The sequence below is a fragment of the Aquila chrysaetos genome, chromosome 15, assembly GCF_900496995.4.
Source record: "Aquila chrysaetos chrysaetos chromosome 15, bAquChr1.4, whole genome shotgun sequence".
Classification (NCBI taxonomy): Eukaryota; Metazoa; Chordata; class Aves; order Accipitriformes; family Accipitridae; genus Aquila; species Aquila chrysaetos.
Window position 1 is genome coordinate 20,176,435 of NC_044018.1, and position 23,782 is coordinate 20,200,216.

Sequence of the window (23,782 nt, forward strand, 5' to 3'; positions counted from 1 at the left end):
GACGCTCTCTATTTCTCTATTTACCTGATAACTAGCTGGGGGTGGGATACCTGATTTAGCTGGAGACTTTGATTTGTGGGATTGACAACCTTATTATGCAGTGAGCTTATTATTGATATTATTCTGCTCTCGGTTGCCATGACCACCTTGTGAGAGACATTCAATTTTCTCTCTTCCATCATCATTATCTATGAGGCCATCTGTTGTGGAAAATGAATTCAGCCTCATTTGCATGACTGATAAGCAAATTTTTTTTTATCTATTTAACAGAAGGTCATATGCCGGGGATTTGGAGCTGGTGAAAAAAAAAAAAGTGGAGGAAAAAAAAAGGCATCTCGAGAGGATGAGTGGGAGTGCGTGCATTAGAGGATGTATGTGGAAGTAAAACAGATCCCTCAGGCCTGCTAGCCTATCCTACTGCATTTGTCATTCCTGCCAGGGCGACATTTTTTTCCCCCTAAGCTTCTGCACACTAAAGAGAGTGAGAGCTTTTTCCCTGCAGTCTTCTTGAAGCCCCCCTGATTTTTTTACTCAGTGTTGGTGGGTGTATTTTAATATATATATATTTTTTGAATTCCCTGGAACATGGGGTATCTTTTCAGTGTTCAATGAAGAAAAAAGCAGCCTTTTCTGGGTCTCTGTGGTATGCTTCTTACTCCTCATCCTTTCAAAGTTGTAGTAAGCCAGGGTGTTTCTTAACCATGCTGAAATGTCTTGCTTATGTTTAACTTGTAAATGGTTAACAGTGCAGGTGTGGGCTGTGTTTTGTGCAGGGTGGGGGTTGATTCTTGTAGCTAACTGTAAAGATTATTGTGATTTTTGCAGTCGTTCTGTAGCTTGTACTTAAATGTCCATTGTTTGCTCTTTTCAAGTTCTTCTGGCAATATTGCTGTGCAGCCGAAATTGTATTGGGCTGTAGAATAGCTGATAAAAAATCCTAAAGTGTGTGTTTACTATATGAACGCATAATGTTGCATGCATTAAGCATGTTGTTGTTTATATAAACTTGCTGCATGTTGGACGGTACTTGTTTGATGTGGAGAACCCGAGACAAAAACTTCACAGATTGGAATGCTCAATGACAGCCGAGTGCAATTAAATAAAAGATTATAAGATACTATGTTTTCACACTAAAACGACGTTTAAAAACGGTGGATTTGTACTTTAAAGGGGAACACTCATGTAAGAGTAGCATTTTGGAAGAACACTGTCTTAAATGTTTCGTATCTGTAATAGTTTTTCTTTAAAGAGAAAAAGCTTTGTAAATAAGGGATGCTTAATTCAGTTAACTCTCTGAAAACGTCATAGTCTATACTTCAATTTTAAAATAGTTCAGATAAGTGTGACTAGTCCATGTACATTTAGTGCAAATGTGTTAATCTTTATTAATTTCGTGCTAAAAAGTAACTGAAGAGTATAAAAGTAAACGACTTATATTAGTAAAAAAGAAACGACTTAGTCTGTTATGGAAGAGACGTTACACAGGTTTGCTTCTTTTATTTGTCACTAACAAAGATTAAACTCAGTGTAACAGAAGCATGCCATTTTCTTCTGAGTACTGAACAACGTGCACAGCCTTATCTTGGCAAAGAGGTTTTTTTTTTTAAAATGTTTATTTGTTTTATGCAGAAGTGGCGTGTGCAAAAAAGTAGAGTTTTTACATGACAAATGCTTTGCATGGTTGACGATACTCCTTTTAAAGGTAGACAAGGAGATGTGCAGTACTCTCTTTCTTGCAAATAAATACATTTGGATTTTATTTATAATCTATGGGGAATCTCTTTATATTTCGTACTTGCAACCGAGAAATGGTCGTGGGTGCTAAATTTCAGGTGGAGAGAAGTTTCACTTTTATTGAGGTCAGCTAGAGACCAGATCTCTGACTTGTCTACATTAAGTAACTTACCCTAAATCACTTGATTAAAATGCCTCTCTTTTTTTTGTTTGTTTGTTTTAGAAAACACTCTGCAACAGATCTAGCATTAACTTGTCGTGATAACCTCTTGCTGATAGTTGTTTAAAGGGTACTGTTTTCTCCTACCCCTCTGATTTCAGGAAGAGTATCTTTCTTGTAGATTTTTAAAAAGGAATAAGATTTAATGCTTCTTTGGCATCCGCCATATTTATCATGCCTGTTGGAATTTGCGGTGGAAGTTAGATCACAGAACTAATTTCACACTCAGAGTTCAGCACAGTGCAGCAGCTCTGGCGGCTGGGGTGGGTGGTTTGAAACGGCACCAGTTTCCTCAATGGACTTCAGCGGGAAGTAACGGGATGCTGTGTATTAGCAGGCTGTCGTACAGCACGCAAAGGTTGAGGTCTCCGTCTCATCCCCTCCTCCCCCCTCCACTTGAATTGTCAGCATCTTCCAAAGGCTGGTGAATAAAACCCGGTAAACTTCGAGAAAAGCCTAACAGATAACCCAGTCGGTCGCCTTCCCCTGCCCCCCAAAAGTTAATTGCCGAGCTTGGTTGGATTCCTCCTTGCCACCCTGACATTTGACTGCTGCTAATTCACTGATTAATCTCATTAACGTGATTATAGCAGGATTTGGAGCTGGCTGCCATTGTTCTGCAGCCAGCGCTATTCAGCCCGAGCCCTTGCCGCCCCCCCCCGGCGCGGCGGTGCCGGTGCCGGTGCGGTGCCGGTGCCGGTGCCGGTGCCGGTACGGAGGCGGCGGGCCGCGGCGCGGTGCCCGCGGGGCCGTCCCGCGCCTTTCAGCACCGGGAGCTGTCCGCCGCCGGCAGCAATTACCGCCGCGCCGCCCGGCTTCCCTCCCTCCCGCGTACCGGCAGCGGGGAAACGACTCGCTTTCATCACCCTAATGACTCTGCTCAGTGAGGTAAAAGCGGGAGAGGCTTTATGCCTTCTAATTAGGCGGTGTGAAGATGGCTGTGGTAAAGCATCGAATCTCTGCATTTAAATACTTCTTCCTTTCTTTTCTTTCAAGAGCTGTCTTGGCGTGCGTTTTGTTTTCTCGGGGAGATCCACGGGGCAGTGTAGTTTAAACAGCAGTTCCTTGCAGCCGTGCAATTTAACTCTCGGAACGTGAGGGACATTACAGGTGTTGCCATACTTAGCCAGACTTTTCCTTCCTAGTAAAAGAGTGCTTTGTTGAGCTAAACGCTTTCATTTATCTTCTTTTTGTGCAAATAAACAACCTACCCAGCTCACCACCTCAGAATTACGTTTGCCTTCGCCAGCACTATTGTGCCTAGGGTCTTTCCTGCGTCTGCACTGCAAATCCCCGTTTTCCGGAGTTTGACAATAGGAAGCATTTTATCGATTGAAACTTGATCTGGAAGATCTTTTTAAGGTTTCATTATACATACAAATGACTTCTGCAGTCTTCAGTTGAAGCAGGATTTTATATTCAAGTTTGCAGGTTAGGTGGTTTTAAATCAGACTAGGAATAACTTCTTTAAAGTAAGGCACTTTACGTAGCATTAGGGCATCATCTGCTCTGCCCTATTTGGTATTTTGACTTTTATTATCTAGAAGTTACATTGTTATCATTTAATAACTGCCAATTGCACATGCGCAGTAACTTTTTTTTTTTAAAATATCTTCTCTTTCATTTGTATTCTTTATGAGCATGACCCTGTACTGGAAACTGAAGCCACACATTAAACTCTATTGTGTGAAGGATTTGCCAGGACCAGCAGTGAACTCCTGCAAATCACTAAATTAAAAATACTTTTAAGACAAAGTCTCCTGCTGAGGAAAAGGTGGGATCTGTTAAAGAACATACTAAATTTTAAAAGATTTGAGTGTAGTAAATGTCAGTGAAACTTCTGCAGCCATTGCAATCTATAGGTAAATAATAATTACGTTCAGAACTGACAAAGTGCACTGAAATGAAAAAAGTCTGTTGCTTTTTTTACTATACGTTTGACTTCCGCGTAGTTTTTCAGTCACTGATACCATATTCTTAACAGGGTTTCCTATTTTCTTTTCATTTCCTTTTCTTCCCATTTCTTTCCCACCCAAAATCAAAAGCCCAGTGAGTAAAGTATTGTCTCCTTAACTGCTTTAGAGAACTATACATTTAAAGAATGTATAAAATAGGACTGTATAGGAACAGGTTTTAACAGTGACAGCCACAATATGCAGGCCAATTAAGGCTGCTCGTTAGCGGGTATATTCTTGTAATACTCCTGTCAAGCTGAAATTGTAGTCCCTTATTGACAGTACTGGGTTCGTCTGATGCTTGAATTCTGCTTTCTGTGTTTGTCTAATGTTTCAAGTCTCGTTAGAAACTGCTACCAGCCAGAAAGTAAAATAAATGGAAGGTTTTCAAGCATACTTTACCTGAAATTTGCCAACCTGGCTAACTTAACCTTCAGGAAAAATACTGTGCTCTCATTAACGCTGCTTAAACATGACCTGCATCTCCTTTTCCCCATGGATAATGCGCGTTGACGAGACACAGGCTGGGGGAGGGAGAATCCAACCCACAACATTAAACCCATACCCTAATGTCTTATGGAGGATAATTAGGCCAATGAATCACCAGTCTCCCAAATTTTTTTTCACACTGGTCTTTTTGTAAATGTTTCTAATTTATGCAGTTCTCCCCCCCCCCCCCCCCCCTTAACTCTCACCAAAGGGATTTATATACATTCTGCCCCGATTAAAGCAAGTCTTGTTTTTGTCTTCAGTGGGAGAAGCACCGGGCCATTTTGTTGTGTCATCCTGAAGGCTGGACAAGACGATGAGTTTTTTTCCAGCTGAATCGCCTTCACAAAGTTTGAAAACACCTGCCATGATATGTGTGCCACATAGTCGCCTTCACCATCTTACTAAGGCTAGCCAGGATCTAACATAAGGAGGTTAGCTTTAGCAGAGGGAAGAGACAAGCCTTGATTTTTGAAACGCGAATACAGCTACCCAAAGATTCTGCATGCAAACCTTGCGCTAGAAAAGGATGAGATTCCTCTGTAGGGGTGCAGGTGCCCCTGTACACTTACAACTGGGCCCTTTCATCGCCAGGTGTGTCTGTGCTTCTCAGGCTACATTGATTTGGGTGGAAAAAACCCAAACTGACATGCCCTCGCTACGACACAAACATGGTAGCTCTCCTTCCCCGCTACGAGGAGGCTTTCCTCCCCGCAAACCCGCTCCCCTACTCCCCCCTCACTCCCCCCCCCGCCCTGCGCGGCGCCCTCCGCGCTCCCCGCCCGCACCTGCGGCCCGGCCGCGGCGCCGCTCCCGAGGGCTGCGCGCCTCGGCCTCGGGGGAGCCGTGCGAGTGCGGGGAGATGTAATCAGAGATGACAGAGAAAAATTAAGGAAAAAAAAAACCCCAAACACACACACACACACAAAACCAAACCACGAGCGAGGTGGAGATGGGGGGCGGGGGAAGAGACACGCAAGTCCTCTTTTTGCTTTCTGAGGGAAACACTGCGTTTTCCACCAAAAGCGTGGAAGTGGTGAGGGCTCTGCTATTGTTAGTCCCTTCCCCAGCAGGCTGGCTCTCCCCTGAATCCCTGTGACAGGCTTCCCCCCAAAAGCCCCTCTCCTGCCATCGGAGTGCGGCTGTGGAGCCGCTGCGATGGCTCGGGATGCCGAGGGCTGGTACGCGGAGACTCGCCTTCCCTTCAGAGCGCAGCGTGATTCCTGGCAAGGCTAGATGGGAAGGGAATGGTAACCTCTACGGTAACCGACATGTCTGGTCTCCACACGTCAGGCAGCGGGCTCGGGCTCGGGAGGGATTACCTCCCAGGGCTGGAGGAGGGTGTTCCTTGTGACTTTTGGGTCAGTCTCCCCTGCCTCTGTCGCGGCCAGCGGGGTCTGCCCGCGATGCCCTGCCAGCCGCGGGGCTGCCCGCACCGAGCATCATCGCGGAGGGCGAGCCGCGGCGGGGAGGGAGGGAGGGAAGGAGGGGGAGAGGGAGGGAGGGATGCGGGGAGGAGGGGGAGAGGGAGGGAGGGATGCGGGGAGGAGGGGGCTGCAGCAGCACAATGGCAATAAGGAGGGCAACGAAACCGGCAGGCGCGCGCCTGGGTGTGTAGGGAGGGCATATAGGCTGCACGTGTGCGCTAGCCAGGGTCCTCCCCATAGGAAAGGCAGCCTGCCTGCGGGAATGGACGCTGAGGGCGGGCTTCTGCGGGGCAGCGCCGGGGAGCCGGCGGGAGGCGCGGCGGTGCCCGGGGCAGGGGCCGGGGCACGGCAGGGCTGAGTCCGCGGGGGCGTGCGGAGCCGTGCCAGTGCAGGGGGGTGCCGCCGCCTCCGCGTAGAGATCACAGCCTGTCACGCGGCTACCGAAATGACATTTCGGGGACGGGTTTAAACGAAGTGACTCCCCGCTGGCGAGCCGCTCCCGTCGCCGCGGCATCCGGCTGCCCGGGGACGAGCCCCGCAGGGAGGCTGCCCGGGGGCGGGCGCACGCCGGCGGAAAGCCTCCGCAGCGGCGTTGCGAGGCGGTGAGGTGCCTCTTCCCAGTTATTGTCTGTGCGACACGTTTAGCAACGCGCTCCCCGGCTAAGCGGAGGCAGCAGGAGCCGCGATATCCACGTCAGATTGCTGGGGAAAACGCAGTTGAGGGGCACGTGCAAATCTGGCCCTTTTTTGCCTGCGAGCCCTTGTTTATGTTTGGGCTGTTGATCACATAAAGCTGAGCCGCGCAAGTTGCCAATGGTGGAAGGCTGCTAATCTTTTCCTCTGGAAATAGTTCGTTTCTTTTGTTTCAAGGGGGAGAAGATGGTGTGAGCAGGTAAAATAAGCGAGGCTTCAGGAGCCCAGCAGAATTAACTCTATAAACCCTGGAGTGGTACCCCAGTGGCAAAACAACGATGGTTTCCAAGTCATGATTTTCTCTTAAAGATACATCTAGGTGCCTAATTATTGTTTCTCTCTCTCTCTTTTTTGGGGGGGGGGCGTTCTCTAACGGAGACACCATTTTACGCTAGCAGCAGCGGCCGGGGAGTATTTTGAGCGGTCTCCCCTGGCGGGCGGCTGCGGCGTTTCTGCTTTCCCCTCTATTCGGTGGAATACAGCGCCGCCGCGGCGCCCCACGCCGCCGGGGAGCCCGGCCCGGGGTGCCGGGGAGGGCGCGGAGCGCGGCCCCAGCCCTGCCCGCCTCCTGCCGCGCCGGCGGGGGCTGGGCGTGCGCGGCCGCGGCGGGCACCTGCACCCGCGCGGCGGGGCCGGGGAAATGGATGCGCGTCGCGCTGCTTAAAGGACGCGGGCTGAGGCGGGGTAAGTCGGCAATCTGCTACGGATGCTGTTCTGCTGCAGTAATGTGGTCTCTGAGGGAACTTGGGCTTGATGCATGCTACGCTGCCTAGGCTGCTTCCTCCAGCCCGTCGCCTCTCTGCTGCTCTTAAATGGAGGTTACAGCTGATCCGTCAGCCACGGAGCTGCACGCATGCCCATCTTCTCAGCGTTCAGTGGTGGCAACTTATTAATTTCTGCCTTCGACTTCGGGCCCGTTGGTTTCCTGTCTGAAAGCATTATTACTTTTGTCCATGTGGCAAAATAATTAGCATACAGATGAGAAGGGATCCTGCCTCTGAGCCTCAGTCGCAGGAGAAGATGTGCAGTGGAAAGTTGATTGGATGAATGGAGAACAAATGGTGGGCGTTCAAAAGCATTAGGAGAGTTTTGTTGTCGTGGAGCAGGTCTGTCAGTTTTCTGGGTGAATCTCGTAAGATGGAAGGCAGGGTGGCTGGTGCCGAGACGACTGCTTGACAGACTGTGGCCTACTTGAAGGCGCACGTTTGGACTGCACGCATAGATAATTCATTTGGACTACTTTGTTTTGCAATTCTACGGCTTTCCCTTTGCTATTCCCTCAAGGTAAATATGTCCTTTTATCACCGTTGTTGTTTGCAGGGCACTTTGCTGTTGTTCACAAAGTGATGGAAAGTTCAACTCTTTGGGCAGTTAACAAAGGAATAGCTGGGGTTTATACTTCTCCTCTTCTCCCACCCCAGCTCCTCAACACATCTCCTGTGCACAGAGCTGGAGGAGGCTGAGCAGCTCAGGGCTCGATCCTGCTCTCCCTGAAGTCAACGGGGAGTTTGACATTGCTTCCAGTGGAAACGGGATCGAGCTCTCAGTGGTTGTTGTTTTAATAACGACTGCTGGAAATGTCAGATTTCTGCTTCCTATTTTCTAGAACGATGTGGGCAGACCTGTAAAATTAGCAACTGCTGTTTCAATGAAAGCCCAGATGTGATTAGTTTTGATTGGTGTGGTATGCATTTTCTTGGCTGAAAGGAAAAAAATGCTTATTTAACACAAACTCACCAGTAATGCTAAAACCTGAAGTTATTGATTGACAAATTACTAGTGATTCTCTCAGCTCCAAATATCTCCGTCATATATGTGTCCTTATAAAGGCTTCTTTATTGAAAGGAGAAAACAAAAGAAGAAAATAAACAAGCTATCTTTGAATTACATATTTTGTTGCCAGATAATAACACTGAGTCAGACTGGAATCCCACTTCTCGAACAGAGCATCCATTGATAGGCATTTCTTATATAATTCTGATGCTGTGTATAATATATGGGGGGCTTTAACATTTAGTTACATTTGCTTTTTTTCGTGTGGTCATTTAGGAATATTTTTATCCAATTTTAATGATTCCTAATCTCCTTAAAAATGGTGATTTTCATTTTAACTGACCTAATTTTGAAACTGCAGTTAAGGTTGGGGTTAAGTAGAAATTATTATCCTTTAATTGTCTCTACATAGTTCTTGTGACTATTGTAAACCAGTTTAATGTATGATTTGCTTTAATTTGAGAGGTGTGAGGGTTTTGTCACCTTTAATTATGTTGTTTTGAAGAACAACAGCATACAGTTCCCAGCGATATTTAGTTTTTACCTTTCTCCTTTTTTTTTTCCAGTTGACATTTCAGTTCTGTGTGATAGTTTTATTTTCAAAAATTACCAAACAAATAAAAGTCTTTGTCATGTCACTCTGCAAACAAACAAACAAACAAAAAAATATTGGAACAAACTGTTAACCCTTAGTAGGCAGTTAGCAGGTACTCCTGATGATTTATCAAGGTTCTTCAAGTTTGGAATGATAAGGTTAAACTTGGTTGCTGTGATTTGGTCTGGTGAATATATATGTTTATACTTGTTTGCAATATGACACATTTAAAAACAATTGAGAAGGCAACATAACACTCCTAACATTAGAAATACAGAGTGATGTAAGACTGTATGCAATAAACCAGGATTTTTCACTGGGAAGAAAAGTAATTATTATTTTTTTCTGAAAACTACATTGGTTTATCAAGTGGAACAAAGAGAAGAGTAAACGATTACAATGAGTAAATGCAGAATTCGGTACATTTTAAACTAATCTAAGACTAGATTCAATTTTGTATGTATTTTACAGCCTGAACTTTCTGGAGAGTGACTGTTCCTCCCCCCCTCCATTATTTTAACCAACAAGGGCAATAGTTAAATACTAAACATTTGCAGTCGTTTCTTTGTTTTAGATTCAAATACCCAGTTATATGCCCACATTTTCAAAAAGGGCATCAGTTTTATCGTAGTAGTTCTTAGTTCATAGTATGACTTTGTTGTTTTACTCTACAATCTTGTATCTTACATATTATAGAATTGAGCAACTGTGTGTTTGGAGACAAAGACAATTAAGAAAGAAGAGGAGCTACTTCAGTGTATTGAGAGGTGTATTCTTTCTCAAGATTTGTTAAGAACGATTTTTGAGGGTCTCTTTTTTTCTGTTCTTTTCTATTTTGTTTAATTTTTGTGTTGAACAGATGAGTAAGATATGCAAAAGAGTATTTTGATTACATACATATACATGCATACACATATGCGGCAGTTTATTAGCTAGGCATAGGAACTTTGCCATTTGAATGGCAAAAAAGGTACTGTTTTGAAAACTGTTCTTCTGCACGAGTCAGGCTTTTATGTGGACTCCAAAAGAATGAAAATATAATTCCCATCCATCAGCATTTCCATGAGAGATCAGCATGGGCATTTCTTCTTAAGTGCACTGCACAAGCACATATATAAAACAAAGTTCTCTGTCTTGATCAACTCTGAGCACAGTCATTGTTTTGTTGAGAGATTCAGTGGTGAAAAAGTACTTTGATATTAAATACGTATACAACACTGAATATACTCATGGAAATTCTGAATTTAATATCAATTTACCTGAACTTGATAAATGTTTGCATCATGTAGATCAACTTTCAGTAAAGATGTGAAGTTCTTGATACTATAGTACAAGAAAACTTTGTGGCTGTAGATTACTTACTGACCTTTTCCTTCTCACAATAGAAGTGATGAGAAATCCTAATAAGATTATCAGTGATGTTTTAAATAGAAGTGCAGCCAGATTTCTATGGAATGAAAATGGGTGCAGACCAAATAGCATCATCTTCTCCACATATCCTAGATTAAAAAGTCACAAGGAGAGCAAATCAAAGGTTTTGTAGGCTGTTGACAAAGATTATCTCTTTAGAATCCTTCACAGTATTTTGCTTTGATTAGAACCACTCTGCCTATTTTAGCCGTAGAGGAAAAAGCAGCAAAACGTAATGAAACTGAAGTGAAGGGGGAATGTCTTGTGTTGGGAGGGGGAGTAGGATGTGGAGACAGACAAAAACCACAATAGGATTTTTGATCCCTTAAAAGGGATCATACTTTTAGTGAGGAAAACAGTAAACATTATTATTAGATTGGATTTAAAATCTGATCTCAGATCAGATTTGCAGTGTATGTAGTAGTTCAGTATGTTTGCACTGAAGCTGCAGATGTGGAACACAGTCACCAAGTAGCGAAACTAGCCAACTTGGTTGTGGAAATAACCAAGGGCTGCAGCGCACCCCGTAGGGATCCATCAAATCAGGTCTGGTATAGAACTGTCTGATAGGTTGTAAATGTTAAGAAATCAGTGTTGCGTCTGCCAGTAGACCCTTTGGTTTGCTGAAACTCCCACCTGCCTAATGGATCTGGGCAATTGGTTTCAGAAACCAGCTTCCTTCAGGATAAATTTTATGTATCTTGAGGGTCCATCATAACCAAATTGATTATAGCTCTGCACCAGGCAAACTCATAAACATCTGTAAGGTCACAGATTTTCAACCAAACCAGCACCGGGTTCTATTATTTTGTAAAGTATTAAAAGTCTACATCTCTCATACCTTAATGTCAGCATGGCATTTTTTTAATCAGGAAGTTGATTAAAAAGGGCATGGTATACTACGGATGTATGTTCACTTGGCATAACTTCAGCTGTTTCAGTCTGAACCCAGCAAGTGCTGTCCATCAGGAGGTTCAGTGGTGAAGAGAATCAGTGCAAAGCAGCAATTTTTAAAAAATTATTTTCATGACAGGTTTTAAGAAGTCTGCTGTTTTGTTCCTACTTTTCATGAGCCTGCTCCTGACCCCAAAGGAAAGACAGCTATGAGCTTTGGATCAGGCCTGTAATATCTTTTTATAGAGTGATAGGCCAAACATATTTCTCATGTGGGTCCAGTAAAATCAAAAGAAAACATCTCACTTTCTTATGTTTTTGTAATTAATAAGATTGTTTACAGCCAGAATGTAAAGGAGAGTATAGTAAGCATTCAAAAGAGCCTTTAGGCTGCTCACTGAATGGCTAATTTTTTCCAGTCTCTCTGGTGATGTTTTACCCCCCCCCCCCCCCCCCCCCAATAGAAATGATCATACTTACTTGAAAGGTATAATGCCACGATATTTATATTACTTATCAAAAGCTTGCTTTATTTTTCCAAGGGAAATTCCCTTTTCTCCTCTTGTCTCTAGCCAATACAGGAGGATACTACCAAGGGAATAAAATTTTATGCCTAATTTTAGTGTTCCTCTGCCTAATGTGGTGTGAATAAGTACCATGTTACAGCATTTAACCTAGTCCATCTTTGTCACTTGCTGAACAGTTCCTTGGTTCAAATAAAATAGCCAAAATGCGGAAAGAGAAGATATCCAAGGTTTGTTATGAGGATAAACTGTAGGGACTGATTGTTCTTTCTCTTGGAGTAGATGCCCTGGCATTCCTTCCAGTGCTGCAGCAGGGCATTCTCTCACGTAAGGAATACCCTTGAAAGGGGTTCCCCAGACCTCTTGTGACACTGTGAGTCAGTGGCTCATCCCTTTATTTCTTATCACCTTCCCCAGAATTAGTTGTTAAATCAAATGTCTTAATTTTCAGCACTGGTGATTTGGTTTAGTAACATTTTCAGAGATACTAGCAATCCCTCTGTTGTCTGAAGAGGAAAAGGCCCATGTTTAAATATGAAACTATGTTTATAACAACTTTGCATACATCCTGGCTGTCATGTCCCATGCATAAATATTCAGGATTGTTTTTTGGGTATGTGCATATTTAGAAAGAAATAAAACTGTTATGTCATAGAAAATGATAAGGTTGAGTGCAGGGCTTTTTATTTTCTGTGTATCTTTATAGTGGCATGGTGTGTCTAAGACAAGTTGTTATGAATTCAGAATGGTATTTCTGCAGTGTCTTGGTCATGCAGCATAGTTCGATTTAAAAATCCACAAAAACAAACTCCTTGGGCTTGGAGTTGACACTACAAAGTAATGCTTGTGTTTTTTCAGCATGTGCACACACAAAGTCCATTCCATGTCTTGCCAGGAAGGCATGCAGAGTTTAAGCAGGTCAAGTTAAACTATCTATTCACACAGAGAAAATGTCTGTTCCGTCAGTGGTAAGATGCCTGCACAGGTGGTATGTTACTTATTTACTTAGAGAAACAAATTTACTAAGTTCATCAAGAATTTCATAATCCTCTGACCCTTTGGCTGTGACCAGTCTGCTCCCAATCTCAAACTCCAGTTTTCATCAAATTCCAGATTTCATCACATCCAGTGATGAAAAAACATTCTTCTCAACCTTTTAAAATACTCTGAGTGTTTGGATCTACCTAAGCTTAAGGGCGTTACTCTGTGGGGAGTTACTGGACCTCTGTGTTCCAGGAAAGTAGCATACTTCAGTCCTCAGGGATAGTAGGCTCGGGCCAGGCTGCAGCATTCTCACAAGAACTAAGGTGATGTTTGGACATTGTAAGTAAAAGATGCAGAGGCTGTGATGAGATGAATGAGTAACAATGTCATGGCAGGGAAAAAGAATTAAACATTTGATGAAAAGGAAGCTGCCTGTGGAAAAGCTGAGGTTCTGTTGACCAGTATACAGAACTTGATGCTAAAGAAAATTAGAACTCCATGACCATTGGACATATGACTTCAAAAAAGAGAAGAAAAAGAACCTCAGAAATGGATATGGACAAGAAGCTTATTGAAGAGGGGTGCACAGAGGAGTCAGGGGGCGTACTTGGATGGAAGTTAGGAGTACTTCATGAACCCGAAGACAGCTGGAAAGGCAAAGGAAGCTCAGGTAGGTTTATTTGCATATGCTACTTCTGCTAGTCTGTCTTTTCTTTCTCTTTTGTTTTTTTTTTAAACTTTCTTTCACAGCCCTAAGAACTCATCCCTTCTCTTCAATTCTTCCATCCCTCTCTTAGAATAGTGTCTAATTATAAGGGGACAGGGAACAGAGAAAATGCCTTTCAGATAGCCAGTTTATTTTAAAAACACTCCCTATATGCACTGTCAATTTTAAGTTAAAAAAAAATAAAATAGAATAGACCACACCCAATATTCATAAATGTGTGCTAAATATACATAAATGTATGTGGACATGTAGAATTTTTGTGACTAAATATCAATTCTTTGCATGCAGGAGCAAAACCAATGGCATTGAAACAGATACCTTAGTATGCCATTAAAACAGATGGGAAACACAAGACTGTTTGCAAGCAGTCTTGTAACTGGTCGCCAAAATTGTGTTTTCTGTGAATAAAATGTAGACATGTAGTATGAACCTTCATGCAGTCCCTTGCTGTCTGAGAGGAAACCAAATTCAAAACATTTATTTTTTATTCAGGGAGGGAGAGACATTTTGGTTTTGGTTCAGAGAACCTGCTCACCGAGTTAAACAATAGCAGCTATCCATTTCCATTCATGGATTTTCAGGTTGATCTTTGCATGAACATCCCCTTTTACCTTCAGGACACTGTCAGCATTTTTCAGCATGTATTCTTTAAACTTTGAGAGTGAGTGTCTAGGAAGGCCTGTTTTACTTCTCCTTTTACAGCGTGTTACTGCCTCACCTTTATCAGCTCAGGAGAAGTGCTTGTTGCAAAAAAGCTGGTAACGTGTCTAGGTGAACTCCAGCTGCTCTGAAGAACCTTCTCAGGGGTCTCTGCACTTTATGAACAGATCATTGCCTGTTCAGTCATAGTTACTGCCTTGTTTTTACAGCTGGTATATGTGGTAGTCCATACCTTGTATGCCAGCTCTTCAAAAGGTGATAAAGTAGCTATCATTGATGGACTTTCTGAAATGCCCACCATGAGGCTGACCCATTTCATATTTTATGAGAAAAAATATATGTAGGAAAAGGATGGAGATTTTTATCTGTGACGTTTCCAATCTAACAATGACTTCTTTGTTTTGTTGTTGCTTATCAGTGACCTTGGCTGAGAAGGAGCAGATGATGATTAGAAGAAAGAAAAGAAAGAAAAGGGTAGATCTTTTTCATAGGTCTCTTTGGCCTTTGTGACACAACACACTGGAGAAAAGACACACTTGAATAGTTTACCTTGAAGACCGAGCATCCTGATTTAGCAAATGCAGGCACTGCAAAGCAGTATGGAACAAAACACCCAGTCATTTCACTGCAGCAGCCACTGTGCTTCATAGATAGCTCTGCGGAGCAGGGCTCATCCCATATACCTTCTTTCTTTACCTCCTACCTGCCCAAGAGCCAGCACAGATTGCCACAGTGTTAATTGCAGCCAACTCCAGTGGAAAATAAGGGCATATGACGAGAGTGGACATATGTTAATGACTCATGCACCCTGCACTTCTTATTTGTCATTTTATATGTTGTTTGTTATGGTTAATAAATCTTTATTTTGTGAAAACTGTGCTGTATTTGTTCTGTTTAAAAAACTGATATGGAACACCTTTTTCCTATACCTGCACTTCTTGCCGAATTCAGTAAAATGTGGTTAACTTGAAATTCATTTTTTTTAGCAGTCGTAAGTATAGCTTACTCAAAGAGCAGAACAAGCGGATTCAAAGCAATACTGCCAGTACCACATAGCAGAGTATGCTTCTGAGGCTTCCAGAAATTGTATTCAGATTGACTCCTCTAATTGCTCTTTTGTGTTCAGAATCACCAGTCTTCCTACTGTCAGTGAAAACATCTTAATTTTTGTTTTTAGAGGGGTTTTTAATTTACCAAATACACATCAGAAGCCACTGAGCAATTCCTGTATCTTTGTTTCCAGATGCCAGGTAAATCACTTCAGGAACTAGGAAAGAAAAGATAGAGCAGCTTTTTGAGAATTACAGTTAATAAAGTAACTATGTTTATAAATATTGTGGTCTAGAAAACTTTGCATTACTGTATTGCAAAAGGATTCCTAAAAATGTGAGCTCTACATAGATTTCATAATTGCACAGAAGTTAGTGAGCCATCATCACTTCATGCAACTGCTCAAAAGTCTCACTTGTGTTTATGTACTTGGAAGTTAGGAGCAGTGGAAGTGGGATACCTTGCTTACGAATTTTCTTGCTTTCCTATACTTCACGAGAGTCATAGTTCTTACACCTTTATAATAATCATGTTCGCTACAGATTTGTCAACTCCCCATTGCTATCGCCTGGTAGCATCAGGGTTTACAGGTTCCCAGCGCAAGTACGCCACTAGTTTCTCAGGGTATAAATGCTTTTGATTTTGAGGCAATTCCATTGACAGGTTGATATAAACGCAGCACACAGTTACAGGAACTGGATTACAATCTCCTGTATTTAAAAGCTTTGCTTCTGCTATTGACCATGCTAGATTTGCACCATGATTGTTCCAAGGGCTAAACATCATGAGTCTTACTGTGTTTAACCAGTTGGACAATAATTGTACTTCATGGCAAGTTTTATTTTCTACCTCCATCATCTTCTCCTCAGTTTTCTTTCTTTCTTGAAAAATCTGCTGATAAAGTTGAAGTTCTGCACATGCAGGGAAAACAGGTACTACCCTATGAAAGGGATGTAAGAACTCCACTGAATTGTTCCATACATGTTTCTAATGTTGTTATAGACTCGAGTCTGGAAAACTGGAAGCATGAAAATGGGGAAATGAAGGAAGAAGGAGGGGTTCCCCTCCCCAAAAAGCACAAAGAAAACAGGAATCGGGGGAAGCTGATCCTGAACTCTTAACATTCCTGAGGCAGAGTTCTGGGGTCCCACAGTGCATTGCCAAGTATTTCCCTCAAAAACGTCTGCAAATTGCATTAACTGTCCCAAATTCCAAAAAGCTTCTGTCTAGTAGAGTCATTTATGGGGAACATTGTATTTGTATGGGCCTTCATAAGTGCCTCTATAGAGTTCAAGTAGCGTCTGGGCAATGCTCTTAGTCATACGATTTAGTTTTAGGTAGTCATGCAAGGAGCAATGAGTTGGACTCCATGATCCCTATGGGTCCCTTCCAACTTGAGATATTCTGTGATTTAAGGTAGCGTGAGTCCTCAACAAACTGCATTCCCAAGAGCTGTTGAGTGGCACAGCTGTTACTGGGAAAGGTTTCTGCTGTAGGCTGGACTTCAAAATAATTTGCTGTAGGAGAAATAGAGGCCTTTTCTTACTCATCTGTAGTATTTTGATGTAAGGATGCAAGTAAGTCAGGAGATTCTACCTGTCCCTTGTTTTGGCCAGCTGAGGGATGAAGAGAAAAAACCCTTAGAACTGGAAACTGAGAAAGCAAAATCAGTAGCTTTCCTGACAAATTTATCATTGATACATATTATGACTTTTCATATATGAGAATTACAGATTTCAGATCATAGCTTAATGTTTTTAAAGAAGAATTTTTGACCTCATTGTTAACTGTAACCCTAAAATGACTAAAAAATGTCTCAGTGTTCACACATACACTTAACTGTTATTTTTCTGCTGAAACATCAAAATGTTAGAGCCATGGTAACAGCAAAAAGAATTTGCCAGACAGCTATATTAGTACAAGGAGACAATACATTTGCATGGCTACGTTTACGGAGCCAGTGGCCTAATCCTGTTCTACTGAAGTCATTGAGAATTTCTTCAGGGGAAGAATGCATTTTGTATTAGTTTCTAGGTTTTTCAGCTGTTAACTTACTTTTCCAGTATGGCTTTCAAAGCAGTTTAATTTAAAATATAATTATTAACCCATGCTTTATCAATTGAATTCTTGATTACTTTATCATTTTGCCCAAAGGTCTGAATACTAAATTTGAGTTTGGCATGTCATTGCTGTAAGTAGTTTCTTGATCAACCATTATCTTGGCTGTGGTAAGCTTAAAAACAATCTTCCCCAAAGGTATCACACCCATGACATAAGCCAGGAAGTATTTTACTGTCCTCTCCAGAGTCAGGTTGCTGCACCTGTTTACAGGTAGCCTGAAACACTAATGATCAAAACAGTATCAAATTGAAAGGCATAGGGTATCTGTATTCAACAACCTTTCTCTTTACTAAGCAGCATATAACTGATACATTCATAATCGTTTGTGGTAAGATCCTGACTGCTTCTGGGAAATAATCTACTAAATATATTCAGCTGTTGCTTCTTTTCCTTCATCTTCCTTGAAGCTTTGTTGCTTACCTTGAACTGTGGACAGAGATTTTACTCACATAATTAAAAAAATCTGCATGCAAATGGAGAGCTTGCCATTGCTTTAAGTACATAAACTCTTACATGCATCATACAAGACAATAGGTAAGTTTGAATGCATTGCTGCAAATCTTGAGAGCCATCTACATTATATATTAATAATTGCAGATGTCTGCCAGGAACATTGGGAGGAATCTTATGCTTTAGAAAACAAGATGTCTCTTTGTAGACAGAACACAGCAGAATAAAATCCTGATTCTTTTATGATATACTTACCTGGGTGCTCATATTGAACTTCACAGGCCTGTTTATCTGCTGCTCATAGGTTAAACTTAAATGTTTACAGAATTAGGGCCTAAGAATTTGAGTCAGAAATCAAGTTCACTAAAACGAAGTTTTGAGACAAAATAAATGCATATTCCCTAAAACTGGAGAACTTTTTGAGTTCTTGTTATAAAAACCTGTAAGTAGGACAATAATGGGAAAAACATGACAATATTTCTCCTTCCAGAATGAAATAGTTTGATTTTCTATTAGAAATGGCTTTTTTAGTATTTCCTTAACTTATGTTACAAAATAAACTACAATTAAATACAAAATACTTTTGGTTAAATCAAATGATCAGTTGAACTCATATGACTTCACTACTGCTTGATTTGCCAAACACCTAATTTTAAATTAACAAGAACGTATAAGTTAACCTTATATGTTGAAATTTTCTGGACCTGAAATTGGAAAGATTTATGTGGTACTGTCTCCTACAAGTTTACTTACTTCAGTGGCACTGAGGTCCGTGCATCCCTAAATTCTGCCTAAGCATCCTGTTTTTCCAAGGGCTCAGCAGGCACTGCTTGAAAGCCTCATGTCTGGTTAGGAGACATGAGAGTAAGGGCATTCTCTCAACATTAGGCATCTGCGTTTGGGCCTGCATGGTGAAAAAATTGTTTTCAACAAAATAACTGTAATCACCTGAGGTTCATTTACAGTTGTAGAGATTCTGGGTTTGTCACTGTATGGCAGAGATATAGAAAATAGATTTGGATACACCTCGTTGTGTAACATTGTGCAACTTCTTTTGTCTTGTGAAATGCTTTTGCAAATTACAGATTGCTTTGCATATAAATAAGCTGTGCAGTGCTTTGCAGTACACTGTTATCCTGATCTGTTTGCCCTTTTTGCCCCTTTTTAGATCTTAGTAATAGTCATTGCATCTTTTCTAATACAAAAGACATTTTGCAAATTGACAGTATGGCCTGAGAGCAGGTCTGCAAGTATTACCACTAGCATTTCTAACCCAGGCTACTCACTAATTTTAGAGGCTTTTTTTTTTAAACTGTTACTATGGGCCAGCAAGGAAAAGAAAGTGAGGAGGGAAACTAAGAACAGGCTCATCTTGATGGTGGTAAATAGTATGATGTTGTTTTTTAGATCTGTGACAGATGCTACTGCTTGAAGGGATTTTGGTTTGTTGGTACCACCTGAGAAGTAATCTGTAAAAGAGTAACAGGAGTAAAGGTGTTATGTGAGTCTTTACTAGCCTTTGCCTGGTGAACTGGGTGGAGGGGTGTGAGTCCATTCTCATTTCACTCGATCAGTTTTTTCTCTTTCCTGTCATCTACTTACTCGTCAATAAGCCAGTAAGAGTATGTCTCCATCAAAATAGTCAAGTATGGGTGCAGGGTGTGCAAATACACCTGAGCTGGCTTTAATCACTCACTCTGTGCTGGAATAGCTGTAGAAGGTGCAGGGTGCTTGAGAAGATCCTCAGTGGTTTTGGATTTTTTTTGTTTTCTTTTATTAAAAAACTGTTAAGAGTCTGGAGCATGAAATTTTATGAGGCTGATAGACTTACCAAGATAAGCAATCCAGTTGGTTGAATAAAGCATAATTCATGTTTCCTTCCTATTGTGTGTTTTGCAAGTAGGCTTTTTTGAGAGCAAGTTGATTATTGAGCACCTGAGATAGCATGTTATGATGAAGTGACATAAAACATTTGTACCTAATATGCCTTAATGATATGTTAAAACTGTGTATGCTGATCTAAGAATTGAAGAAGTGTAGAAGTACCTGTTTTATTTGAAAACAAAAATAAAACAGTATTTGTGACAGCAAGTCCTTGTAGTTAACAGCTCATCCAAAAGCCTATTTTGATATAGAGACCGCATTGTATATAATTTACAGGACTGTAGAGTAACTGGATTGGAAAGGATATCTGGAGGTCCAGTCCAGTCCTCTTTTCAAAGAGGTTGAAATCAGGATAAAGCCATAATAAGATCCAAAGTTCAGTCTACACAATAGCGTGCAAGTATTGTGGAAGCACATGAGAGGATGTGAGAAAAAAAAGTGCATTTAAATCGGGTTCTCTAACTCTATTTAAATGCGATGATAGAGTATGCTGCTATAGCTATACTGACTTCACCCAATATTGCCATGTACAGGTAATTTTATTTCTGGCATCTCCACATGTCACTGGGAATAGAAACAGCCCTAGAGCCAAGAGCTGACTTTTCTATTGGATCAGGTGGTGAAAGGGAATCCACAACATCTGCACAGGTCAGAAGGGTGGGGGGGGGAGAATGCAAGCTGAAGGCCAGTGTCACTGAAAAATAACTTAAAAAACTCACTACCTACTTTCTCTGTTCTGAAAAATCATTTGGGAAAGAAAATTCTATTTTTAATCATAGAAACACATTTCTATTGCAAGTTAGAAAAGATACAGTAGGAATCAGTTCAACACTAATCGGGAGATGCCATGGTTGGCCAAATAGGTCCTTCCCATTTGAAGTTCTTTTATAGAATCACAGAAATTAAAGTGAAAAGTGTGAAAAAAGACATGATGTCCAGAGGAATGGGACAAAACAGGGATCCGTGCGCTGCAGTAAACACAACTTACAAACAAAACTGGGGTAGGACGTTTCAGATTGTTTGGTTGTTTAGTAAATATTTATTTTGTATTAAGGAATACATTGGTTTTAATATGAGTAATGACACTGTGGAATAATGAAAGCAAGTAATTTTTGTGTTTCCATAACAAAGCATCATGCTGCTGTGTCTCCTGCTTACCTTTATGCTAGTTAGTGTTGACCCTAAGCATTCTTGGATTCATGGGTCAGAGATGACAATGAGCAGCCTGATAAAAAAATAAAATGGAAAAAAGTAAGATTCTATTTCCTTTGCTGTGCATAGGACACAGATAGGTTCATTTCACTTTAGAGAGGCAAAAATCCCCACTTTGGACACGGCTAGGACGTTAAGGATCGAACTCTTCTCTTCGTAGCACTAGTGTAAATTCAGTGTGTCCAGTGATTTTACTGGCTCTTTTGAAAGTATCCAGGTGTTGCTGCAAGAACTTGAATAACTTGAAAAGGACTGCAGGCCTGGCAGAATGTCAGGTGGGAACACTGACTAGAGCTACAAATTTTAATTACAAATAATATGTAATTTATAGTTTAAATTCAAAATCAAAATTTGGGAGGTCCTTGTAAAGAGACAGAGCTCCTTTCACAAAAAGCTCTACTTTTTATAGCAGGCCTTCAGGCACATTTCTAACTTCAAAATACTCTTAGGTTTGACATGATTTAGCAGTTTATAGAATCTTCACTCACCTTTAAGGTTTTGATATTTCTTCACATGATATCACACATGCAGTGACATCTGTTTTGCGCTCATAGTCAAAATGAGATTGTTCTCAGCAATGCCAAGAAGAGGTAAAGACAGAGTCATAGGGGATAGTGAGATGTGGAATCACTTGAAGCTGTATTTTAAGGCTCTATGACTGACAAAGCAGGTGTGCTTTTTCTACAGGGACCATCTTTTTCTTGTGTGTTTTTACAGCACTTAGCACAAGGTGTTCAGTTTCATGACTTGGGCTACTAGCAAGAATAACATATGCATGTTAGACATCCTGTAGAGACGAGGCTGCTATTTTGCTGTGAGTCAAGGTCAGCTGTGGGTGAAGAACATAGTGCCAACTTGTCTGGCTAACTTGTGGGAAATAGAACTTAAACCTTGTCTCTGGCTGTGGATTTCAGAGTGAAACAATTATGGGGAAGTGTTTTAAAAAAGCAAACAATATAATTACTCTTTGTGTTCTCCATATCAGTAACTATAAAGCCAAAACCAGCAGAGATTGGTTCGTGTATTGTTATAGATATTGTATAGTCATCTTGTATATTGATGCCATACTGCTGAACTCTCCATCATAAGTCATGTTTTACATCAGTATGTTCAAGAGAAGAATCAGCCCACTGTTGGTGAGGTAAGACATGCTATTATAATTGTAGGTGAGGCACAATTCCCAGTTGCCTCAAATGCAGGTACTTAAGTGATCCTGTGCTAGGGATTGCTGAAGCTATTCCAAACCAGGACATCTTTTTGATGTACAGTGTACCACATACTGAAGACTCAGTGTACTTTCATAATTCCAGGCAACTTCAGTGGTAATCATCTTTGATTTTTGTAATGTATCGGTGTGGATCTCTGTGGCAGGCTGAAAATTCAGCAGAAGTTTTAGTTAATTATAAAATTCCTGAATATATGATTTTGCTAAAAATATTCTTGAAATGGAAGTGTAGGAATATGTCAGTCTGTAGTTACAGGCTACGGTTGTTATTCATTCTTGGAATGAGTGACACTGTTTGTTTCTTGTACCCTAGGAAAAACTATGTGTTTACTCAGGTTTATAGATAAGTGGTAGAAAAAGAAAGATTTTATCTTAAAAAGCAGAAAAAATACTTCTAGTAATGAGGTAATACAATCTGATATATTTGATGTTGCTTTGGGACAAAGGGATGGGCTAGGTGACCTTCTGAGGTCCTGTTTCCTGTGACTGCATAGCTGCAAAAGAAAACCAGAGAAATAAGAATAGAAAATGCAATGCAAGTAAGTGAAACTAAAGGATTTGGCTATTGAATGAGGCTAATCCTGCCTTTCAACATGGAGCAGGTGGAGACTAGCTAGCTGCTGCAGATATTGGTAATGATCTAGTCACAGCAGTGTGGAACTTTGTGCAGACTAATTTATCGAGGTGCAAAGTGAAAAAAGTCTCAGCTCTGATTAATTTAAGCTTTGGCTTGGGTCAGTCTCTTAGGAAAGCAAACGCTTTTGAGAACTAAGGAAGTCCTGTAGGGGAAAATAATGCTGTGAGACTAAAAGTCAAATTCTAATAAAAATATACACAAATTTGTACACATCTGGCAGAATTAGTTGCATCGTTGTAGCTGTGATAGTCTAGGACTATCAAAATGGACAATTTTAGAGAGAAGGATAACTAGCTTTCATTATTTGTTTACTCTAGCTAATGTTTTTGGAAAACAGACAAATCTTTGAAAACCAAAGCCCTTCTTTGTTTCAAAATTGGAAGGTTCTCTTCTCTCTCACAAGTTAATGGAAGCAGCTGTGGTTGGAAAGCATGAGAATTGTTAGCATGGTGCAATGGTCCCCCTGAGTCAATCTCCACATAAATACTGGAGCTACTTACAGTCATTGGGATCTACTGGCTGTTTAATGTTTGTATTTTGGTAGTGCCTAGGGTATCAACCAATTTAGGACTTAAGGAGAGATTTCTCAAATATGGTAAGTAAATGTCCTCTTTCCTTGTTTGCACTCAACGGATGTGGGCTGGAACTGTGAGTCTGTGGGGACTGATCTTTAAGCAGGCTGCTTCTTTCAGTTGCAACAAAGGATGACGATTTTCTTACATCCAATATTTGCGATGGGAATTTAGAGATCCAAAAGTGAAACATATCTCAGCACCTATACATGTTTGCAGTAGTGGCATAGCTCGTTGCCTGCTAGCCTGTTTTGATTACTGGTTGGGCCTCTGCTGTACATGTCCAAAGAGATTGGCAAACTCTACAGATGATAGTATTTAAAGATTGATCCTTTATTCTTTAGACAAATAGAGAAGGCAAATAGTTTGAGGTGGTGAGGAGAGAGAGGACACAAGATGGTAGCTGGCCCTGTTGAATATGTGAAAGAAAGAAGGATTTCTGCAATAGGCAGGAAGAGCTTCAGGACAAGTGAAGCAATTGTTACATGAGGTAGCGGATCCTGTGGCCAAACTCTGATAGCAGATAAATGTGCCTGTTTACATTGG

At 41.3% G+C, this 23,782-nt stretch overlaps 1 protein-coding gene across 18 annotated transcripts in view; it reads left to right on the forward strand.

Moving 5' to 3' along the window:
* The first annotated feature begins 344 nt into the window (after positions 1–344).
* The window catches only part of MYT1L (myelin transcription factor 1 like), a 312,013-nt gene continuing 288,575 nt past the window's right edge, over positions 345–23,782 (forward strand). For 4 of the 18 annotated variants that reach the window (XM_030037606.2, XM_030037607.2, XM_030037597.2 and 1 more), the window contains exon 1: positions 6,946–7,802. The gene's annotated coding sequence lies outside the window, so the exon portion shown is untranslated. Of the gene's footprint in view, positions 541–2,760; positions 2,843–6,945; positions 7,803–23,782 lie in introns of those variants that run through there. The other 14 variants (XM_030037593.2, XM_030037601.2, XM_030037595.2 and 11 more) reach the window with 6 other exon arrangements.